Below are 24,951 nucleotides of genomic sequence, written 5' to 3'. Positions count from 1 at the left end.
TGCATGATTTCTAGCAATTTTAAATTGGGAGAGTGATTCAGATGTTTTTTATTTTAAGTGAGATTTATATGCTAATGACTTTTGGGCTGTTGCTCTGGCACAGTTGCCATCAAACCATTTTGGAGAGTTCGATCTTTTAGTGAACTGTTGACTTGGTATGAATAAATCCATACCAGCTAGTATTAAGTCACAAATGTGGGACTGGAGATCACTAGAGAAGAAAGACTGCCATGGAATGTCAGCAAGATAATTTCTAAATCCATCCCAGTCTGCCCTATCAAAGTTCCATCGGGTCACCCTGACAGGTTCAGAATGGGGAGGTGTGGGAGGGTTAACTAATGAGGCTTTGATGAGATTGTGGTCAGAGGATCCAAGTGGTGACAGTACCTCTACCCTGTATTGATCTGGATTATTTGTCAAGAATAAATCCAAGAGATGAGCATTATGGTCAGCATTATCAGGTATTCTGGTTGGTTGCTTTACCAACTGGGTGAGATTAAACAATTCCGCAAACAGTTCGCACTCTAGACCAGCGTCGTCAGTCTGGGCAGAATGCAATAACCATTCAACATTATGTATGTTAAAATCACCCAAAATGGTAATTTCGATGCCAAGGGCAAGGTTAAGGTTACTCAACTGAGTGGATATGGAATCAAATACACTGGGTTCCGAAGAAGCGTTGGGGGGAGCGATAAACTACACAAATATATTTGGTAATGTTTTGACAATTTAGTTTATATAATGAGTAATCAAAACTGGATGAAGTGAAGTTTAAAACAGTGTTAACTGCATATTGGGATTTGATATAAGTACAGGTGCAGCCCTTGTTACGGAAGGAGATGGTAATCGGGAAAACAAAATGGAGATATATCGGTTGAAGGTGAGATTTGTGGTTCTGTGAGGAAAAGGGTCAAAGGGAATATGGACTGAAGAAAAAAATGAACTGAGTTTAAATTTGTGGTAAGGCCGCAGATGTTGGTAAAGAAAAAGGCCGCCTTGTCACTTCTTTTCTGACAAGCATTCCTGGAAATAGCAACAGTCGTTGCTGGCACAGTCGCTTGATGGCGACCGGGAGGACCCTGTGCCGCCAGCCCTACCCTGCCGGTGGTGGCAAGCTGAGGTACCACCTCATTTGATAGTAAGATTGCAGCGGCCATTACTAAAGACGTGAATAGAAGGTATGATATGTTATGCGCATGTAGTGTAGTGTAGACAGTTGAAGGTAGAGGTATTATGAGAGCATACTGGCCTACTCTCTGTGTAAATGAATGCACTGAAAATGTTCAGCAAAGGGAGATGGTCAGGATCAAGTCCTGAGGGCTGGTGAAACGGGAACTCCAGCTCTCCCTATCACCAGCTTGCCATCAATATATATATAAATATAAATATAAATATATATATATATATATATATATATATATATATATATATATATATATATATATATATATATATATATATATATGTGTGTGTGTGTGTGTGTGAAAAGCAATTAATAAAACTTTCATTCGATTCTAACTTAACTTCATGGATAAGTTGAAAAAAAACAAAGGGATTGTGCTACTGTTTTTTTTTTTCCTTTAGAACAATGGGTCAAAGGTCAAAGTCACAAAGCTAGGTTATAGTATGGCCTTCAAAATCAACTTAAAGAATATTTATCCGACTTAGACATAACTTGGCGGATGTTTCAAGTTATGATAAAAACGAACCGTGTCAGTTATTAGAACAATCATTCAGAGACCAATGCCACAGGCCAAAGTCGATTTTCAATACAGAGTATGTGTACAGACAAAATATCCAAAACATTTTTAACTTGGCATTGATCAAACTTGGTGGAAATGTTGAGGGGCACCAAACAGCAGACCTACTGCTTCAGAGAACAAAAGGCTATTGCTCAAGGTAACAAGGCAGGGTAAACTTGGGCAGGTTTTATCCAATTTAGTCTGCTCTTTATAGCAGGGTTCAGGGTAATGCGAAAACTTAAAACAATATATTTTTTAATAAATCATTTATGTTAAAGGTCACGGGGAAAGGTCAAAATTTAAGGTCACAAGGCAAACCCAACTTTAAAAGTTTCGATTTTCCTTAGACCAAATATGTTCGAGTGTTCAGGGTAAAGTGAGGATGACTGGATTCGATTTTAAGGACATTAGGAGAAGATAAAGATCACAGGGCAGGCATATGTTAGGCCCCTACACCAGTTGGTGAGAGATGGAGTATTGTACTCTCTGAGTGCTCCTTCTTGTTATTCTATCCGACAAGGAAAATATGTTTTCATCCCTGTTTGTTTGTGTGTTAGTTTTTTGTTAGCAGAACTTCTTAAAAACAAAAAGAGAAATTTGGACCAAATTTAGTGGGTAGATAGTCCATGTCCTAGAGAACAATAGATTAACGTCTGGGACCGATCCCGATCGTATTACCGATTCTGGATCCGGAAAACACTTTTTGTCAAAGCTTAATCAGTGATGAGAAAACCTAACCCATTATGATGAGTGGTTTAGAAATTATGTTGCCCTTGTTGGACAGATGCATTCCACCAAGTGCCCCCCTAGTTGAGGATTTCACGATCAGAGGGCCGGACATAAACAAATCATTGCTGTGTGCAGCTCATATTCCTGATTTTTCCGGTGGTCCTTGCCTTCCAACACCCTTCCGTCATTGCAGGGAGCAACATAAAGGTCTAGTGCTTACTTCTCCGTTGGTTGTGTTTTTCTGGTGTTTGGACTTAGCCTGTAGTCTGGGGGGAAAATTCAATACAGCAGACGGAGCCCCCCTGGTCGGGTTTTCTCAGTTCTGCGCATGCGCAGAACGACCTGTGTGACGACAGGGACACGTCACTCCATTTCCCCTGCTACCATTGGTCTGTTCTGTCATGCTGGTGAAGCTGATACCCCGCTCACCTTGCTACCTGCCTAGGTGTGCAGCATGGAGTACTCGAGCCATGCCACCCTCGAGGACCTTGAAGCTGACCTTGCGCTGAGTGATGAAGATGAGATGACTCAGAGTGACTGGCCACAGCTACCACAAAGTAGTAGCAATGTCTCACTAGCTTAGGAAGTAACTATGGAACCAGCACTATTTGTACCTGCCGCATCTCACCTCGTCGGCCAGGCATCTTCCTTTGCCAAGTGCCCCGTTCATAACACCTTGGACAGCAACAGTGAGCCTTCATCCCCTGCTGCCAAATCCTTCAAGCGGCAGGGGACTTCTGGTCCTCTGCATAGGGCAATCGCCCTTGGATTGATCACTCCTTGCCTCTCGCAGCTTGTTCAATCCCTCCAAGTTTCACTGTTGCTTCCTGCCTCTATGCCTCCAGTGTTTGCACCCAGGGTTGACTACATCAAGCTTTTATTCAAAGACAACCCAACTGTGGACATTAAACTTCGATGGTTGTCTGAGGTCATCCGTGCTTGTCACCTTGACCGCAGCCAGCAGAGGTCAAGATGTCTGCAATCACTTCCCCTTTTGTCTACATCTCCAGACGTCCCAGAGACATCGTACATAGCATAACTAAAGAAAAGTTCCTAACCCTTTCTTTAGAAATTCAAGACTCATCTGAGAGGCCCCACAAGTTTCCTACTTACCTCCTTACACGTTATCCTGTCTGCACTGATCCCAACTTGGCCAAGGAGCTGCCACGTATCTACTCAGCCCGACGTTTACACCAGAATGGCACTCCTATCAACCGGCTGGTAGTCACCTGGAGACTTCCTCACCTGCCACCACCAATTGTCACCTTCAGCTTCCTTCCCTGCCTCCCATCTTGTGAGTTTCACAAGATGAAGGACAAACAACCGTGGTGCTTTCGATGCTGGGGCATTGGTCACATCTCCCAGTATTGCTCTGCACCAGATCACTGTGCATGGTGCTCTGGCCAACACGACTCTCGGATGTGTCCTCATTGACCCCCTCCACCTGTTTCTGATACAGCCTCGATGCAGCCCAACCCGCCACATCCAGATACTTTGCACTGGAAATGTCCCCGATGTCATCAAGAAGGGGTTAACATTTGGCATGGCTGCCCTAGACGCTGGCTAACCCTGCCCCCGTTGCCAAGGGTGGGGCTTCACTAGCGTCACCACCACCATAACTCCGAGCTGCCGCTCCCCCTGCCTTCACTGTCGGTTTGGACTCAGCTGCAGTCACTGAACTTCATGCTGCTGTTGCCACTCTCAGGACTCGGAATAACTCATGGCATGTTTCGATGCAATAGGCACCTGCATTGATGGCTTGGTTAGCAAGCAAGCCACACTTGAGACAACATTAAATTCACTGGTTGAATTACAACAAGTCATCATTACGACTGTCACCACCCTAATGGAGAAGCTGGACTCCATTGTCACTCCCACTGGATGACTGAATGCTCCCCCCAGGGAGTCTTCCCCTCGTGGCACGCTGTGTAGCACCTCTCTTGCCACCACCACTTCCTCATCTGGCCCCCAGTTTGGTACCATGCCACAACTGCATGTCATCTCTTGGAATGCCTGTGGTGTTACTAACTGGTCTAAACTTACTGCACTAAAAGGATATGTATACAGTTGCCACCTGGATATCATTTTCATTCATGAATCCTTTGTAGGTCATGCGCTACTCAGGGTAGAGGCACCCACTCTCAGTGGTTATGTTTCTTACGTCCATCGAGTTAGGAATGGACTTGTCACATATGTCCACTCCTCCATCCAGCACCATTTCCTCCAAAGCTCTGTAGACGACGAGACAACCTTCCAGCTTCTTGAGGTCACCATGGGAAGTGGCACAATTCGGTTGTGCAACGTGTACTCTGCGCCAGGCAGGTTGAATACAGCTGCTTTCCTAGCCCCCACCATCTGTGGCATGATATACATGGGGGATTTTAATACCTGACACCCTGCTTTGGGGGACCCATTAACCATAACGGGACTAAGTTTCTTAAGTATATTCATCACAATCAGCTCACCCGCTGGGACACCAGTGGGGCCACAGACTCTCAAGGAGGCACACTAGATCACGTCTTTACTTCCAGCCTCGTAGCATCCCGGGTTAGGTGTTCATCTATCCCTGTGCTCTTCTCTGATCACATTGCTCTCAGCCATCATTATTCCCTCCCTGCTACACCTTCTCCTGTACACTGATGCACTCGCATTGCAATCCCACCCAAATACTGCCTTACATACATCTATATGACCAGCCTTCTTCAATCATTCGACCTTCATTTTCCCAAAAAGTTGTATTCATCACTTGTCAGCTCCATGCATGACTTCTACACCCATTATGTCAGCAGGCTACACATTACGCACCATCATGATGCCCACACCTGGACACTGGATAATCGCATCGCTCAGGCAGAGAGGAAGGCCCTTCAAAGACGACCTTCCCCTGAGAGTCTCCATCGGTAAAGATTGTCGAGGGATGATCTAAAGCTCTCCAGCACTGCGTTTATACCGATTCGTGGCATAAACTTACTAATAGCATCATCCATCAAACGACTGTTGGTTCCATGTGGCACCTTATCAATAAGCTTGTTAAGAAGAAGCCCCCTGGTGTCCTCCAGCTCAGTCCTGCACAGTACCTACAGGATCATGTAGATGCCTGGTCTGCACAGTCACGGGCTTGTGTCCTTCCCACACACATACAGGACGTGCTCTCCATGCAGAAAACTTTCGTGCACTCCGTCTCACCGCTGCTTTACTGAGGACAGACGATGAGGATGATGTGGCTATAACTGACGAATTGCGATGGGCTCTCGCCAGGAGTAGGATAATGGCTCCGGGTGATGATGGCATCACTTTTTCTGTTCTCTGTGTCCTCCTGGAAGTTCCTAGTTATCCCCTTCTCCACCTGTTCAACCTTTCCATCCGTCTGGGATACGTGCCACAAGCCGGGACCCACAGTACAATCGTACCTATTCCTAAACCTGGCATTGATAAATTCCGACCTGTTTCCCTAACATCCTGCTTCAGTAAAGTACTAGAATGCATCCTCCTCACAAAACTCATGTTTAGGCAGCAGGACAAGCTCTCGCCCCGACTGTACAGCTTTTTACCACGGCAAGGGACACATCACTGCCTCATGGAACTATACATCGTCCTATCCCCCAACAGTGTAGTGGCCTTCATTGATTTAAAGAGTGCATTTGATGTCGCCAACAGAGACATCATCCTCGAACTTCTGGTGGATTTTGGAGTTAAGAGAAACCTGCTGCAATGGATACGTGGTTAGCTGACGAACAGGTCCTCTCATGTTCTTTTTAAGGGCGCATACAGCACTGCTAAGGATTTCGAGCTTGGTACTCGACAAGGTGGTGTCCTTAGTCCTTTCCTGTTTAATATCCTCATACATCATCTGCTCACCCTCCTTCCTGACATCCCTGGAACCACGTTTACTTGCTCTTCTGATCACATCTGCATTCACTCAATTTCCCAGCAGATCTGCAATGCTTCCTTCCCTTGTTTCACGAGTCGGCTTCCAAATGCGGACTCATTAACTCTCCAGAAAAGAGTAGAATTTTCATTTCCCATCCAGCAAGAACACTCCCTGTATTCTCTGTTGGGGATTGTGTTATTCCATTGTGCATGCAGTACTTTTATCTGGGGGATGCCTGTACAGATTTCTTCCTCCAATCCTGCAAGACAATGTGCACATCCAATTGTTCAGGATCTGCTGACCCGGCTACAGCAGCGCCTAAAACGTCTCAAGTGGCTCACTAATTATGCTACCGGGGTGTCTATTCCCGTATCATGAACCATATACATAGCGTTCATTCGATCAGTTGTTTATTACCTCTCCCCTGCTCTTTGTCAACTTTCCAGAACAGCCTTACAACCTCTTGAGAAGTTCCAAAACGCAGTAATGAGACTCATCCTGGGCTGCCCTGGCTCAACCAGAATTGTCAGCATGCAACTTGAACTCAACCTTCCACCACTTGTTGAGAGAATATACTCCATGGTTACATACTTCAGCGTTAAGTGCCTGCATTATCCTCACCTTTCTCCCCACTACTCTCACATCATTCAGACTTCCCTTGATCCCACTGCACCAAGGCCTCTGCTTTGCAGTGGTGGCCACACACTAGTTAATACTGTTTGTTCAAGCATCCGACGGCTGAACATCAAAATACTGGTGCTTGCTGAAGAGGTGGACTATGGCATTTCACCTTGGCAGACCACTGTGGCTGCTATCTCATACATTCCGGCCTCCAAGACTGACCTGCCTCAGTTTCAGAAACAGCTAGCCTTGGAGACCATCACCAGGTTGTCATCATCCCTCCCTTCGGCCCACCATATCTACACTGGTGGCTCCCTGCAGGAGGATGGCAGTGCTGGCTGTGCTGTATTTTCCCCAAGTCTGGACCCACCTCAAGGGGTCTGGTTGGGCTGTCGACTGCCAACCTCATCAAGCTCTATGTATTGCGAACTACATGGACTCCTGGATGCAGTTACTTTATTAATACGGATGAACAACCGCAGTTTGATCATCTGCGACTCACAGCTGGCCCCCTATGCCCTCTCCTCTCCCAGGCCTGCATATCAACACCTCGTTATGCAGATATTCCGTCAATTGGCCACTGCCTGCAATCATTCGCTGGTGGTGCTCTTTCTGTGGGTTCACTCTCATATTGGTCTCACAGCCAATAACACTGCTGACCTCCTTGGAAGGACTGCCTGTGGACTGGATACGCCCACTGTGGTTGCTACTAATGTCTCCCCCATTTGCTGCAAGCAGTTAATAAGCAATGCAGCCCACCCCTCTATTCTCCACCATAGAAATGCTGAGAGGGTTCACAGTGCGTCTATCCAACATTATGACCACTTTCTCTCTCGTCCCCATAGGTATCATCGCAGTGGCCTTATGGTTTGTTGACACATTGAGGTGTGTGCCCGCCTCAGACTGGGTTACTGATCTGTGTGGCAGGTGGCTGGGGCGGGCAATGCACCTCATTTCTCCTCCTGTAAGCTGTGTGACGCATCCAATGCCAACACCCTTCACCATTTTTGCCTGCAATGTCCACTTGTTTCTGAATTAATACCACACGGACTCACATTAATGGACACTTGTAAACATTTGTTGGAAGATGATAACCTAGATGTTATTCTCATGCGTCATCCACACTTTGGTGGGTGTTAATTTGTTATAGTTCGACAGCGTATCCTGCGTGGCATGAGTTCCCCTGTACTCACCTCAGATATGGCCGCATGGCACTGTAATAGGTTTGTCACCTTCGGGCGCAATAAATTTATCAAATTAAATCAACCCCTAGTTGATTTTTTTTTATATATATCAAGGCCAGACATATATTCAATGAAGAAGACAACTCCCTTCAGCTATTGAAGGTTTTTGCATAGGTGTATCGTTAGTCAAGACATCGACGACAAATAGATCATTAAGTTTTTGAACGAAAAGATATTTGCAAAGTGTTGATGTTAATGACCAGACAGAACATCAGTGAAAACAATCACTGGCACAGGAATGAAAGAATGTAATACATAATCTCAAACATCATATTTCATTTCGACAACATTACTTGCATCAAGAAAAAGAAAATTGTTTCTGCACAATAATGACTAGACTATGGTAACACAGTATCTCATCTTGGCACCAATAAAAATAATTCATTCACACTTACAAATGCATGTTAGGCAGCAATACTGAAGATGCCTCATTTCCATTCGATACAAGAATCACATCTCATCTATGCCGACGTAATTAATGTGTCACCATTCATAATAAATTACTTACACAGAATGCAACGCACTGCAGGATAAATCTTGACAGTATCAGTAAAACCCTCCCCCTTAACAATGCACTGAACACATCGCATCTATGCCGACGTAATTAATGTGTCACCATTCATAATAAATTACTTACACAGAATGCAACGTACTGCAGGATAAATCTTGACAGTATTAGTAAAACCCTCCCCCTTAACAATGCACTGAACATCTAGAAAACAGGGAAGACTAACAAGTCAACATCGCTAATATCGCTGAGCCTGTGCTCAGAAAAGGTTAGAATGTCAATAAAATGTTTTTCTTGGAAACTGCAAAAGGCATGCCAATGTTATCATAATATCACCAAATCTAGAAACAGATCACAAAAATAACTGTTGGAAACTGGATATGCATGCCTAGTTTGCTAAATATGTCATTATAAATGGATCATATTCCGGCAGAGTTTGAAGACTTCGGGACACCTCATTTCGGACATTTGTTTTCTACCTTACACTTTGTTATCATCTTGTGTTTGAATTGCCAGATTGTAGCTACATTAAAAATATGCAAATAGCATGCAAAAACAAAATATGGCACAGGAAGGCAACAAAATGGCCTTCTGACTCGGACGTCTGGCATGAAACTGACATATACCATAATTCCTGTTGTAGCCTTGATAATGATTTACTTTTGTACGAAATATGGAAGGGTTAATGAAGGGACTTCCCATGTCTCTTGCTTTTTCCAGCAATTTACTGCTGTAATAATAGAGAATCAGTCACATGTGCAAAATTTCGCCCCTTAATCAGAAGCATCAAAAAGGTAGTTTACAGAAAACGAACTGGAAAAAATGCATTTTCTCTTCGTCTTTCATAATACGACCGGGAGATGATAGTCGTTTTTTAGATTAACCTACGGAAATTCCCACAGCAGGAAAACCTAGTACAATATTCCATTCACAGTCAATGTGTATTTTTCAGCAAGAACATGAGGTACGTGGAGATTCTAAGCTTACTTTCCTCGTCCTTCCTATCAAAATAAATCTTAATTAGTTGTAGCACGGACATAATAGGAAGATTGTTTTAAATCAGCCTGCTATGATTCAAACTTAATATTTTCATCGTTTTTCTCAACAGCATATTTTAGAAAATAGGATACTTATAGTACATTGAATTATTATATGGTTCCATGGCACGGCGGCGAACCTGACAGACTGCTAGCACCAGGGTTCGAATTCTGGTGCAGGCAGCTAGCGCCACTTGACTCGTGTGTCCATCCGCATTATGTGGGTTAGTACTGTAGGTACAATCAGATCCTAGAGAAAAACCTAGGGGAGGTAACTGTGGTAGCCTGGATAATACGCTGGCATTGTTTAGCACAGTGATTCTCAAAGTATGGGTTGCGACCCAAAAGTGGGTCACGAGAGGAATTTTGGTGGGTTGCAGGGACAGAATAGGCATAATGCTTTCAATGTAGGCCTATTTTATTTACGTAATTGAAATTGAAATTATCCTTATTATACTATTAGCATGTTCTTCATAACTACGATAGGCTATATACCAGTTGCTCTTTCTTTCTCTCTCTCTCTCTCTCTCTCTCTTATTTTTTTACCCTGTGGGTCGCGAAGTTCTGAAATATTTCAAATAGCGTCACTCACTAAAAAGTTTGAGAACCGCTGGTTTAGCAGGACAGTGGGTGAAAAATCCACCACAGGTTTAACGATGTGAGTGGCGGAGGTGATCACCACAGCTAAGCACCTCAATGGTGTTTGCCACCATCTTTACCTTTATCTTTTCATGCGAGAATAAGTACCCCCTTCATATAGAATACATTCATTTATGCGAATATACAAGAGATTGAGAAAGAGAGAGAGAGAGAGAGAGAGAGAGAGAGAGAGAGAGAGAGAGAGAGAGAGAACCTCAGAAAAACGTATGCACACTGAAATGGGAACATATGACATTAATTAATTCATGAACTTTCCTTTGAGAAACATGAGATGTGTCCATGTAAAATGCGGCCGGCCAAAAGTGGCACTGATGCTTTATTGCAAAAGTCAGAGGCAAATTAGTCTTTACAGGATGGTTAGTGATGTTATTTTCCCCTGCCTTGCGTTCGTTCGTCAAAAATACTTCATCGTTACGTGAGGAAAACTGCCATAGCTGTTTTCTGTTTTGGATGGAAGGACATAGAAAGAAAATGGTAGATACTTTTCATGTCTGGAGCTCCTCCTGCATAAACAAATCACATTTACGACAAGGTCTCAACCATAAATACGGTCAACTATCCCACCCCTGATATCTAACTACCGGCATGCGTAAAATCTATCCTGTAGTGCATAAAATCATTTCTAAATCGGAAGAACGAACCAATTAAAAAAGTGAAATTGCCATAAGCAGAGTACTTGCCTAATGGTTCCTAGTGTGCTTAACACTAGACTTGCCATCCTTTATGTGTGTATAAAATTTCATAAAGATGCGATGAGAATTGACGGAGATATTTTTTTTTGAAAATGTACCCCATGTTAAAGATAGGGATTCGACCCCCAACTCAGCCCAGGTCCTTTACCCGATTTCGATGGAAAGCAGTAAGCTTCCAGGGTTTGTGATATCTACCTTCTGATTTTTTTTTTTCTTTTAGAACGATTGGTGCAAAATTGTGACCCATAGTGCAGACAAATAAACAAACAGACAAACAGATGAAACTGCCAAAAGTAGAGAGCATGCCCGATGGATACGATTGTTTGCTTAGTTTTCACCAGCATGTATGCGGTCATGTTTCGTTTTCACCTGCGTGTAGGCGGTCATTTGGCACACACACCACAAAGCCAGCCAGGAGACAGGACGTGTGTGCTGGGCAATCCCCAGGTCCTGTCCTCCTCCCTTACTATTTTTTAACCAGCCCATGCCCCACTGATCGGGCTAATGTATGGCCCGGCCTGCACTATATGTGCAGGAAATCTTTAAACGAACAAAACGGTTATGTGGTGATTTTTTTTTTTTTTTTTTTGCGCTTCATTGCGAAACACAGGTGGACAGGATAGGTTTAAGAAGCTAAAATTGCATTGCCAAGTGAGCCAGACGTTTCCTTTGAATTTGGAAAGACAAAAAATAATCGATTTTCGAAGTCTGCAAAAATGGATCCGGGGCCGGTCACTGGGTCCCGACGATTTCTGTCCTACCTACGGCCATTTAGGGGTTTCAACGCCCCAGCCCTGCCCAGTGCCTTTGACCTTTTTTGATGAAAAACAAGGGTTTATGGATATCTACCTTGTTTTTTTTTTTTTTTCTTTTCAGAATGATTGGTGCAAAAGTGCGACCTGTAGACTAAAAACAAACATATGGAACTGACCAACAGGACTGCCGAATCAAAAGATTCCGGCAAGCAACAGACAAAAGAAACTGACCAACATGTTTGCCGAATCGAAAGATTCCAGCAAGCAATAATACACCAATGAAGGAAAAAAACGAGGACCTGCATTCACATTCTCTTCCCAGCTGTGCTTGTTCCTTTATAAGTGTCTGCCCCCTTTCCATGATTCATAATTTCTTTCTTATTGGTCAGAATCTGATGTTTCTTGTTTCTTCTGCCATTACTTACCTCATTCCATTGCCAAAACTCTTTGTTTCGCATATTCCGTACAGTAACGTAGGTTCTTTTGATTTGCTAACTAATGCCATACGATTTCATTCAGCTCATGAGAGATTCCTCAAGGTGAAAATGTCACAAATACGTACTATTAGCTAGACCAAAAAGGCCCTGAGGGCGGAGTGAAGCCGAGCACTCATTCTGATACTGACCTTTGACCCAGCCCTTTGATAATTTCCTCCCATCCCCAGACACAAAGTGAGTGCAAAATCTGATTCAGATGGGATCAGACAGTCTTGAGATATTGTGTTAGCATAAATACGTTAATAACTGCACACACATCGACTCCATCCCAATAGCTATATCTTTGGCATCGCTAGATATATTTTTTGCTTCATATTTTTTACCTCCTTCTCCTTTTCAACCACTTCTATGGTTTGCTTTCTCTCTTTGTCTTATCTTTCGATTATATCTGTCATATAGCCCTGCATTGCCTAATCAGGAGGGCATGAGCCTGGATACATATTTCCAATCTGTTTGGGTATTCGTCTCAATACCACAGCAAGCCACCTCAGCCAAGCAGCCCTAGTGGGATAGGTTAGGTCTGGTTAGGTTAGGTCAAGTTAGATATTAAAAAAAAAAAAAAAAAAAAAAGTAATTTGCCTGGGAAACACATTGGACATATTTTCGAGAGAAACCTATGGTTAGTTTTGAAAAGACGGAGCAAGCGTCGTTCCTGGCTGAGGGTTCCCGGTGGTGAGACGAATATGCATACAGAAGGGAAATGTACAGCCCGGACTTCTGCTATTCAGTCCAGAAATTAAAGGCAAGAGTGACCATTTCCTCATCCCTGAGTGACATTATATAAACAATGAACTTTAATCTTAACCCATTAAGTCATTCATCTGGATTCATTGTTATCAACCAATATGGTAAGTGGTTTCCTGGCCTACAAGAAACCATCTGGCCTGTCATTCATAGTATAGTCACTTCAAAGGTTTTCACCGAATCGGTAGAGACGTGGGCTGTGTAGTCCCAGTGGACCCAGGTTCAAATCCCAGCTGAGACAGGAGCATTTTAAGGAAGCAACTTTCATTAAAGCAGACTTTGTCTATTTACCAAGAGACTCACCATTGTGTTTTCGGTAGGGACGGTTTGTGTTATCGCCGACATGGTGTGGAGATGCATAATATGTAGAAAGGCGGCTGAGCCTCAGAGAAAGGGCTGTGAAGCCTGTGTGCATAGTCGGGCGCATTAAATAATAATCGAGTGAATGAATGTTTGTCTCTCCCATTTCTCATTCTGAACTTTTCCTCGGAGTTCTCTTCTCCCTCCTGCTTTCTGCTTGCCTTCCCTCCCTTCTCACAGTCCCCCTTCCACTTGGTTCAACAATAATACTGTTATTTCTTGATATTTCTTACATATTTAGCTCCCAGTGGGTCATGGTGATCTTGTTCCAATGCCCTATTCATAGTGACGGCATTTCGTAGGTAAGATCCCACTTCGTGACTGTAGGTTTTTCGATCATGTAATGTAATGAAAAGAATGAGGTTGGTCATCTTCCATTAAATGTACTTGGTAGCTTGGCTATAGATCCCTAAACCTTGAGGAGGGAGGGGGAGATTGGCTGCTCTCTTTTTCTTTTTACAATAACGGAAGTGAGGAAGGAAAAACAATAACAAAAAATAATCCATACATCAGATTACAGGTGTCCTCCAGTCATTAAAAAAAATCTGTAACAGTTGGGCTTGAACAGTCACAGTTTGAAGTTTTAGGGGAACCTACTCTGGGAAAGCGAGTTCCAAAGAGATGCAGTTCAGGAAAAAAAAATAAATAAAATACAAATCTGATAGGCAATTCTGCTATATGGCAGTGTGATGGATTTGTAATAGTAGGGTTGTTAATAATTCTAATAGGTTTGTTCTGAATTTTGTACAGTTGTTTTAGTGCAACCTCTCCACATCCATTCCACAATGGTGAGTAATATTCCAGCTGAAAGTGTACGTGACTCTAAATTATAGCTAAATGCTCGTCAATGAAAAAGTTACGGACTACGTACAGTTATCTTTGAAGTTCTGTTAGCATGTAATCTAACATGAGAGGTGCAGTTTAGGGCATTGTTTTTTAAGTGAAAAAACGAGAATTTCAATAACGTTAGAGATGGGAGTATTAGTAGCACTGAAGGTAATATAGGAATTAGGCAATATGTCTATTAGTAAGCTGTATATATTTGGTTTTCCTAGCGTTAAATGATATATTGTTATTTTGTCCTTATTTGTCCCCATTCAGTGATCTTAGATATGTCTTGATATATGGAGATTGCTGTGTTGGGTTGTGAATTAGAGAGATTAAGCATTGTGAATGGATGTTTAGATGTGAATGAGCTGTGAAGTGTTCAGTCATCTGTATATGAATGCCTGCACTACAGGTGCAGGATATCTTAGAACGAACGAACGACACACACACACACACACACACACACACACTACAAAGCCAGTCAGGAGACAGGACGTTTGTGCTGGGCAATCTCTAGGTCTTGTCCTCCCCACTTACTATTTTTTAATCAGCCCATACACCACTGACCGGGCTAATGTATGGCCCGACCTGCACTATATGTGCAGGATATCTTCGAACGAACGAACGACACACACACTGACGGACTTCCACAATCTGCCCGTGTCTATTCTTCTCAGTCAGGTGGACGAATCAACACACACACGACACACACACGGACTTTGATGGATGGTTGTGGAGAGTGCAGTCGTGTATTCGTTGTTCTCTCCTCTGGCGTTCTAGGGCTGCCTCACCGGCAATAGTTTTGTAAATAGATGAATAAAAGTTAGGTTAGCTAGATCTAATATTCCTCCCTGTCCTTAATAGATATAGTAGGTGTCTATATCTACTTCCTGAGATTGCCTTTGCTTACTCACCTCTGGAGTGTACCTCCCACTGATCGCTCTGGGGTGTGAGTTATACACAGGCGCGTCCTCCCGAGAGTGGTTTGAGAGGGGAATCTCGGACTAGGTGTGTTTTTCCCGGGTGATTTGTCCCTTGCTTGTTTCTCACCCTCTTCCCACTTCCACCCCTAGGGGGGAGTGGTTACTATGGCGGACACCCCTGCCGCCTTCCCCCCCTTCAGGGGGGGAGGTAGTCCTGACCGACCCCCGACTGTCTCACGGACGGATTGGCCCCAGATTGAACGGCCCCAGACACGAACCCATTTGACATCAATGTAAAAAACGCCGAGTTTGTACAAATTCATGCTGTTGGTTCCACTCCCCTGTCCAGCCTCAATCCCTTCATCATCAAGAAGGTGATTGATGGGTGTGCAGGTGAGGTGGAACAAGTGAAAAAACTTGCGAGTGGAGATCTTCTCGTAAAAACTATGAACTCAAGTCAGGTAAAGGATTTGCTTAAACTGAGGAAGTTCCACTTATGATGTCCACCAACGATCCCCCACTCCGTGAATTCCTGCAAGGGTGTTATCACCTGCAGGGATCTTGTGCTTATGGAGGAAGAAGAAATCGTCCAGGAACTTGCTCAGCAAGATGTAATAGAGGCGAGATTCATTACCAGATTCTCGGAAGGCATAAGGACAAAGACCGCAACAGTTATATTGATTTTTGGCTAAGTATCTCTCCCTACTAATGTGAAAGTAGGATACAAAATTATCAATGTAAGACCATACATTCCCAACCCCCTTCGTTGTGCAAAGTGTCAACTCCATGGACACCACGAAAAGGCTTGTCGGGCTTCCAACTTCGTGTGTGGCAGGTGCGCGACTGTGGGACATTCTGCTGAACACTGTACATCCGAGACTGAATGTTGCTTCCACTGTAAGGATGCTCACTCCACTTCCTCTAGGGTTTGTCCCAAGTGGAAGGAGGAGAAAGAGGTCTGCACTGTGAAAGCGACTGAGGGCATATCCTTTTACGATGCTAGGAAGAAGGTGAAGGAGTTGCATGCAACTCCCAAGCCTAATATCTCCTATGCATCGGCGGTTGTGTCCCGTCCCATGATGTGCACCGTGGAAACGCAGACTGACCTAACATTCGCTCCTCATGCCCCATGCCCTACCTCTCAGTCTAAGCCTCCTGTACGCTCCAACTCTCTGACGGACATCCCTGTTGCTACATCGTACTCCTAGGCTGCTGCTGCTCCTTCGCAGTCAGTGCGGCCAAAACAGAAGCCTGACAAATCAGATAAAATTAATTTGACCACCCTCACCAAGCCGGCACATCCTCATGTCCTTCTGGCTCCTGGTCCAGCGAGGGAGAGAAAGAATAGTTCTTCCTCAGTGGAGTCTGGGAGCCTTGTTGTTGACGAGATTATGGAGATCTCCACGAACAAGCACCGGGATAGGTCCCCCAGTAGTCACTCGCCTGCTGACGGGCGACAAAAAAAAGACCAAGCACACTAGCCCCCAATGAAAATGTTAAACTGCCGCATTCACTCTATCACAGTGGAATTGTAGAGGTGTCGGGAATAAGTTACCAAATATAGCAATCTTGCTGTCAATACACAGGCCAGACGTTATTTGTTTACAGGAGACGTGCCTGGAGGATCACCCTGATCCTCCACAGTTAAAACACTACCACTCATATAGAAGATATGAAGGTCATGGAGTGGCCATGTACACACACAAATCACACCCACAAACGGAAGTGATTCTAAATTCTACTCTGGAAGCTGTCGCATGCAGAGTAAAATTAAATAACACGTATCTGTCTATTTGCTCTCTCTACTGTCCTCCACATGGCCCCATTGATAGTGATGCTTTAAATTCACTATTCGAACATCTTCCTGACAATAAGTTAGTGTTGGGCGATTTTAACTCCATCACTATCAATGGGGTAGCTTGAGGATCGATAGTCGTGGAGAGCAAGTACCCAACCTAATACTACAGTCCAACCTCTGTCTTCTGAACGATCGTAGAGCGACTCGTGTAGATGATCGTACTGGTATCTTTTCGGCCATTGACTTACCTTTGGCCTTCCCTGGTATACATCAAGATTTTTCATGGGACCCTTATGACGACTCCTTGAGAAGTGGATCATTTACCCATCTATCTTTCTTATACACGCGACATCGTTTCAGACTCTCAACCTCCAAAATTTATCTATAAGAAAGCAGATTGGGGATCCTTCTCAAGAATTGCCAATTTAGATATATCTGGGGAGACCATAGATGTTAAGGTCGAAAATATAACTCAATCCATATTACACGCAGCTGAGGCTGCTATTCCCAAGACTTCTACAGTTCATTCGAAGCATAGAGCACATTGGTGGACGCCGGATTGCCGGCAAGCATTAAGAAAATGCAATAGGAGATACTGGATTTTTGATAAGTCAGCCAACTGAGAAAAATTTTATTGCATACAAGCAGGCAAGGGCTGAGACAAGGAGAATAATAAGAAGGGCCAAACGTGACTCCTGGCGGTCCTTTGTGTCCACTGTGACTCGTACAACACCATTAAGTAAAGTCTGGTCCACCATAAGAATATTAAATATTAAAGACCTATACTTCTCTCTTACCACCCTGCATATCAATAATAACATCTATGACGAGCCCGTGGACGTTGCTAACATCCTCGCAAGGAGTTTTGCTCATGTAAGTAGCTCAGCCAATTATGACCCGCGTTTTCAACACCATAAACGCACGGCTGAGCTACAAATCATAGACTTTGCCACAGAAGACGTAGACTCCCTGTACAACCATGAGTTTGTGCTAGATTAACTGATCCTTGCCCTTAAATCCTGTAAAGACACCAGCCCTGGACCAGACACCATAACGTACAGTATGACCCAGTATCTTAATCAGGACAACCTGATTAGGATGTTAGCATTGTACAATGAGATTTGGGCGTCTCAAACATTCCCAAACTCATGACACTTTGCGCATGTCATACCGATACCCAAAAAGGCTGGTCGTCTTATGAATCCCACTTCATTTCGTCCTATTGTGTTGACTTCTTGTCTATGTAAGGTCATGGAACGCATGGTTAATAATAGGCTTCTTTTTGTTTTAGAGTTGAAGAATTTTTTAAATGATCAGCAATGTGGCTTCCGTAAATACAGAAGTTCACTAGATCATTTGATGAATTTGGAGCATTGTATTGCAGAGGCATTTGCCACTAAAGAATTCATGATGGAGGTGTTCCTGGACATCTATAAAGCCTATGACATGACATGGCGACACGGTATGCAAATGAAGCTCTATGCTTATGGTTTAAGAGGGAATTTGCCAATTTTTATTTAAAATTTCTTAAGGGACAGGACTTTCTCTGTCAAATTGCCCCGTAACGTAACATTGGATATATGTATCCAGGAAAACTGGGTGCCGCAGGGAAGTGTGCTTAGTCCTACTTTATTTAGTATTATGATCAATGATATTCTGTCATCAGCACCCATCCCGGGGAATCTTAAATACTCGCTCTATGCTAACGATTGTGCAATATGGCACTCTTCCCATAATGCACAACTTTCGGCTGGGCGGATTCAAGCGACCTTTGACTCATTCCACCAATGGGCCTTGCAGTGGGGATTTAAGTTTTCCGTCCCTAAGTGTGCCGCTGTAGTTTTTACGACTCGTAATGTACGGTACCTAACTTGTGCTTAACTTTGGTTAATCAGGCGGTACCTTTTCAAAATTCTGTAAAGTTTTTGGGAATCCATTTTGATCATCTGATGAACTTCAGAATTCATGTTAATAATTTGCTTGCTCATTGTGATAAATCAGTAAATGTCCTCAAGTACCTAGCGGGTTCTACATGGGGTGCCGACAGAAAATCTTTATTAACCCGCGGCGTCCCGTCGACGTACTTCCACGTCCTCACATTATGTCACAGCTAATCCCGTCGATGTACTTCAACGTCCTGCAATTGCAAGGTTCATAATTTCCACAATTTTCAAAATTCACGCAAGATTTTCGATTCGCCCACGTACCCAAGCCTCCCCTACCTGCTGCCAGGCGGGCAGCGTCCTAGACCCCGCGTGACCCGCGCTCGCCCTTGTCTCGGTCACTCACCTGCTAGCAGTGACCCAGGTCAGACATGGCGCGGAAAGGTCTCTCAGACGAGGAAATTGCATCCGCCCTGGAAGCCTTCACTGGAGATAGTGATTCTCCACTCGACGATGATGTGGTAGATCGTGATTACATCCAGCCAGAGGAAGAAATAAGTAGCAGTGATGAGGAGGTCCCTTCGCCCCGAAAAACGCAGTATGTGACATACCGTAAGGCAAGGGAAGGCCAGCCTGCTCCCCAACCACGTGCACGGCTATCTCTCCATCCCGAATCTGATGAGGACAAGGATGAGGACGATGAGGATGACGGCGGCTTAGGACGTGATATCGCCGCGTGGTTGGGAAAAGAAAAAATATCACCACGAGGATCAGAAGGTGGGGCGAGAAGACATATAAGGTATGGTGAAAGTCTTTTGTCTGGGGAAGTGGAAAGTGGTGTGGTGGGATTGCTGGGGGAAAGGGAAAGTGTTGTGGCGGCAGCGCGGGGTGAAAGTGAGAGTGGTGTGGGGGTAGTGCGGGGTGAAGGGGCAAGTGGTGTGAGGGAGGCAGCACGAGCACGTGGTGCACGTAGGCCTAGGGGAGAGGAGGTGGTGTCACTCCCCAGCACTTCTTTCGCCCCAGAATATTCCCAAACTTCCTCCCCACAGCCCCAGGATGTGGGGAAAGGAAAGAAAGGGAAGGGAAAGGGTAAAGGAAAAGGGAGAGGGAAGAAAAGTGCGAGTGATGAGAGGCGCCGCTCTCCACCTCCCCAACCTCCCCCACCACCCTCACCTCCCCACACTGACGAAGGGGACGATGGGGACGTGGCTGGAGACGGTGGTGTCACGTGGAACTGGGAAGATGGGAGTAATTTTACTCCCATCATTCACCCTTTCACTGAGGAGTGGCGGTCTGGTTGCACGGCTCCAGGTGTGAATGCAGGTTCGTCTAGGGTGGATTTTTTCCACTTGTTCTTTGGTGAGGCGTTTGTGGGGCGCATAGTTGAACAAACTAATATCTTTTCACAATCACAGTGCCGTGAAAGTGAACGTTTGGGAACCACGAGCAGGCATTCCCAACTGTATGACTATCCTGTTACAATTTCAGAGATGTTCCTATTTTTGGCCCTAGTTCTTTTGATGGGTGTGGTAAGGAAAAAACAAATTCCTGCCTACTGGACAACTGACCCAATCATCCTCACACCTTTCTTTGGAAAGGTGATGAGTCGTAACCGATTTCAGTATATTCTCGGCCGCCTCCACTTTTTTGATGCAGAAGATCCAGCCAATGCAGATAACACAGATAAAATGAGGAGAATTAGGCTGGTATTTGATCATTTACAGGAAATGTTCCGCTCCTCATTTTATCCCTACAGAGACCTCGTCATAGACGAGAGTCTTGTGTTGTGGAGAGGCAATATTTCCTTTAGGCAGTACATACCCAGCAAGAGACACCATTTCGGGTTCAAGATCTTTGTTATGTGTGACTGTAAGACTGGTTATGTGCAAGACATAGTCTTGTACACGGGCGCACAGACAGATATAACAGAAGATCGGAGTATAGGACTCTCTGGGGCCGTGGTGAAGACAATGATAGAAGAGTACCTTCATCGTGGTCATGTGTTGTACCTGGACAACTGGTACACTAGCCCTCTTCTCGCTAGGTTCCTCCACCAACACGACACCGGAGTCTGTGGTACAGTCAAGAGAAACCGTTGCCATATGGTCAAGATAGGGAGGAAACTTGACAAGAACGAGGTGGTTTTCTTCCAGGCCAATAACATCCTTGCCACCCTGTGGAACCACAACAGGGAAGTTTGCCTCCTATCAACTGTTCACAGCCCCCTGATGCACCACACAGACTCCGTGGATCACCGTAGCGAGAGGAGGCGCAACGTATGGAAACCCAAGTCTGTACTGGACTATAATCTGAACATGAGGCAAGTTGATCAGTCAGACTCGATGATTTCAAGTGTTGACTGTGCCAGGACCACGATGAAGTGGTACAAGAAACTCTTTTTCCACTTGCTCGACATCACGGTCCTGAACGCCCACTACCTGCACGCAATGACCACCGGAGTATCCGAGACCTTTGAGGGGTTTGTGAGGGAGCTGGCACGTGAAATAATCGCCAAGCATGCCCAGGACAGACCCACACACTGCACCTGCACCCCCATGGCTGCTCAGACTCCCCTACGTCTTGTAGGACGCCACTATCCCAGCGCAATCCCTTCCGACCCAAACCGTCGTAAACCCCAGCGTCGCTGCCATGTATGTAAGCACTCGACAGTCAGACCATCCACTCAGAGAAAAGACACAAGGTACGAGTGTGTCGAGTGCAATGTTGTGTTGTGCCTTCAGCCTTGTTTCAAGGAGTATCATAATTTCCTACACTACTGAAACTGTGTGGGAAGGCGAAATGACGCTCATGATAATGGTAAGGCCAGTCAGTAGGTGCTAAGTCAAATATAAAGTTGAAACGGGTGTTATTTTTTCAGAAAAGTAATGTATAAGTTGAGAATTAGTGTAAGTTGAAAGAATTGGTATCAAAACTACACCCACTGTGTAAATCTGCGAGAATATGACGCTCAGTATAACACTCTGGTCAGTAAATATGTGATAGCAAGGAAATAAAGTGGAAACGGGTGTAATGTTAGCATGAATTTTACGTATAAGTTGAACAATAGTGTAAGTTGTAATAATTGATGTCACGAGTACACCCACATTCTGGTCAGTAAGTATGTGATAGGAATTATATAAAGTGGAATTTGTTGTAATGTTAGTAGTAAGGTATTTTATAAGTTGAATACTAGTGTAAGATGAAACAAATGATATCACGATAACACTCCCTGTGTAAGTACGCGCTAATATGACGCTCAGTTCCATCGTAAGTTCTGAAATTATGTGATATCAATTATATCAAGTGTTCACATGTGCAATGTTAGTGGAGAATTATTATATAAGTACAAAAATAGGTTGTAAGTTGAAATAGTTGTCATAGCGACTTCACCGTGTGTGTTATTATGCGCTATTATTATGCTATATATTTATGTAAGGCCTGAAATAATCTCAAAACAGTTCTATAAAGTTGAAAAGTGTATAATAATGTTAGAAAAGTATTATGTAAGTATAAAAAACACAATACGAGTTGAAACAACAGTCACAGCGAGTTCACTCACTACGTAAATAAGCGCTAACATTACGCTAAATGTTATCAAAAGGCCTGTGAATATGTAAAAACAGTTCAATAAAATGTGAAATGGTATAATGTTATTGTAGAAGTATTATGTAAGTAAAAAAAATGATATGTATCATGATTTTCGAATGTCAGCGATTCATCGTGACCAAGTTGCCCGATTTTGCTCGTTTCGCACGATGGTACAATGCTTATTTCTGCTCTATTTTTGTATAAAATCCAATATACTCTTTTATAACATGTTTTTATGTTTGTAATAAATACATATCTACTTACTTTCATTGGTTTCCCAGACTTATAATACCATAGAAAACGTTAGAGGCTCAGACCGCCTACGGAGAACACGGGGCCAGGTGGGACCAGGGCATACCTGGTTAGGGTAATTATGGACCCCGGGGACCAATTTCTTTGCCACTGACCATTGTTTCTGACCAAAAGCAAAAGTTTTAGCAAAAAAAAAAAAAAAAAAAAGGGTCGATAAATGGTCGGGATTGGGGGGTACCAGTGATCAAAAAGTGGTCGGGACGGGGCGGGTTAATGGTGTTTAAGTCCCTTATTTGATCAAAGCTAGACTATGGCGCACAGGTGTATGGCTCGGCATCCGATGCCACGCTGAAAGGATTGGATGTGTTGCAGAATAAATGTTTGAAAATGTGTCTTGGAGCCGTCTGGTGTACCCATGTAGCTCGTATGGAAGTGGAGGCGAATGTGCCTCACCTCTGTATTCGTCATGACCACCTGGCTTGGTCATATTGCCTCAGAACATCGAGGAAAAGTATTATCAGCAATGTGACCTGTACACCTCTGCGTCAATACCACCACCTTCTGCGGGGGGTGCGTCCATTCGCCTCCACTTACTGACTCAGGAGCTTGGTGTGGACCTCAGTGACTGTGACAAGTTGGTGCTAAAAAATATAGCGCCTTGGGAGCCACCCGGCTTTACAGTGGATGTACCACGGCTCCCAGCACCAAAGGCCAAGGTGCCGGATGCGGAGGTCCACCACTTGTTTTGTAACATCATCGTGCATCACTTGGGGTCCCACGAATTGTACACCGATGGTTCCAAGTCGAGTGAATGTGTCAGTGCAAGTGTATGGTTGACCAAATGTGCCCTCAGGTATCGGTTGCCGACTCATACATTTGTGTTTACCTCCGAACTTTTTGCTATTGACAAAGCCATAGACTATGCTCTCAGTTCTAGGCATGACTCATTTGTCATATTTTCAGATTCAAAATCAGCCCTTCAGGCAATTGCATCTTGTACTACGGACTCTCACGAGATCCAGGGCCGCATCGTTAATAAGTTGTATTCATGCAATAAGTCATTCACGCTGATCTGGCGCCTGGTCATTGTCATATCTACGGCAATGAGCAGGCTGACTTACTTGCAAAGTCGGCTGCAGAACTCGAGGAGACTTGGGACGTTCCTCGTGATCTACGGTCGAGTCTCCTCTCGGAAAGAAATCAATAAATCTTCTGTGGCAAGGTCAGTGAACCAGACTAAATATTCGGACGTGTAAGCCGTACCTGGGCGACTGGGCCACTGCCAACCGTCCCAGTCTCCTGGAAGAAAAAGTGTTGGTGCGGTTACAGCTTAATGCCACCTTCCTAACACACATGAAACCTTATATGGAAAAACGATTCCCACCACACTGTGACATCTGTGATGCGGTGTTATCTATCAGTCATATCATCCTGCGCTGTCGGCAATTTATTCGTGAACGCGCTTCACTTATAAATTACTGCGACGCAGCAGACGTCCCCTTCACCCTTTCCACCATCCTGGGTGATGGGGACACTGTTATGACTGATAAATTGATGGCTTTCTTGAGAGAGACCGGACTGATCAGAGTGATGTGACTTTTTTACTATATGGTTTTGTTTTTTATCGACTGTAATTATGTATATATTGTACTATTAATTAGGGTTGACAGTTGACATATTTGAAATAGTTCCTCCTTCCCACTGATCTATTTCTAATATTGATGTCCCCCACATTAAACCCCATTCCTCGACTGACAGTCACCAGGTGATGAGTGTAAGTTTGCAATATAGAAAGGTATTGGGCAGTTGCAGTCAATGGTGGTCTGTTAGGCGAGGTCCTTCACTTTTTGTACATGTTATGTAAATACCTTATACCACCTTGTTTAACTTGTTCTAATTAGGGCCGACAGCTGACGTATATGGAAATGTTCCTGACTCGTTGATTCCCTTTCATATATTGATGTCTCCTATATTAGGTTGTGCCTTGACTGGCAGTCACCAGGTGATGAGTGCAGGTATGTCATGTAGAAAGGCATTACACATCTGCAGTCGATGGTGTTCTGTTAGTCGAGGTATTTTTACCATTAGTGTAGGTCTAGCTATTTGTCTCTGTAGGATTTATTATAGGTTAGCGATTTGTCCGTTAGGTGATTAGTTTTAGGGTCTTTAGATTAGTTTTTCTTTATAATATAAGGTATAAAAAATATAAAACCAAGAAA

The sequence above is a fragment of the Coenobita brevimanus genome, chromosome 46, assembly GCF_032717465.1.
Source record: "Coenobita brevimanus isolate Jiangsu-jjx chromosome 46, ASM3271746v2, whole genome shotgun sequence".
Lineage (NCBI taxonomy): Eukaryota > Metazoa > Arthropoda > Malacostraca > Decapoda > Coenobitidae > Coenobita > Coenobita brevimanus.
Note: the sequence above shows the minus strand (reverse complement) of the source record.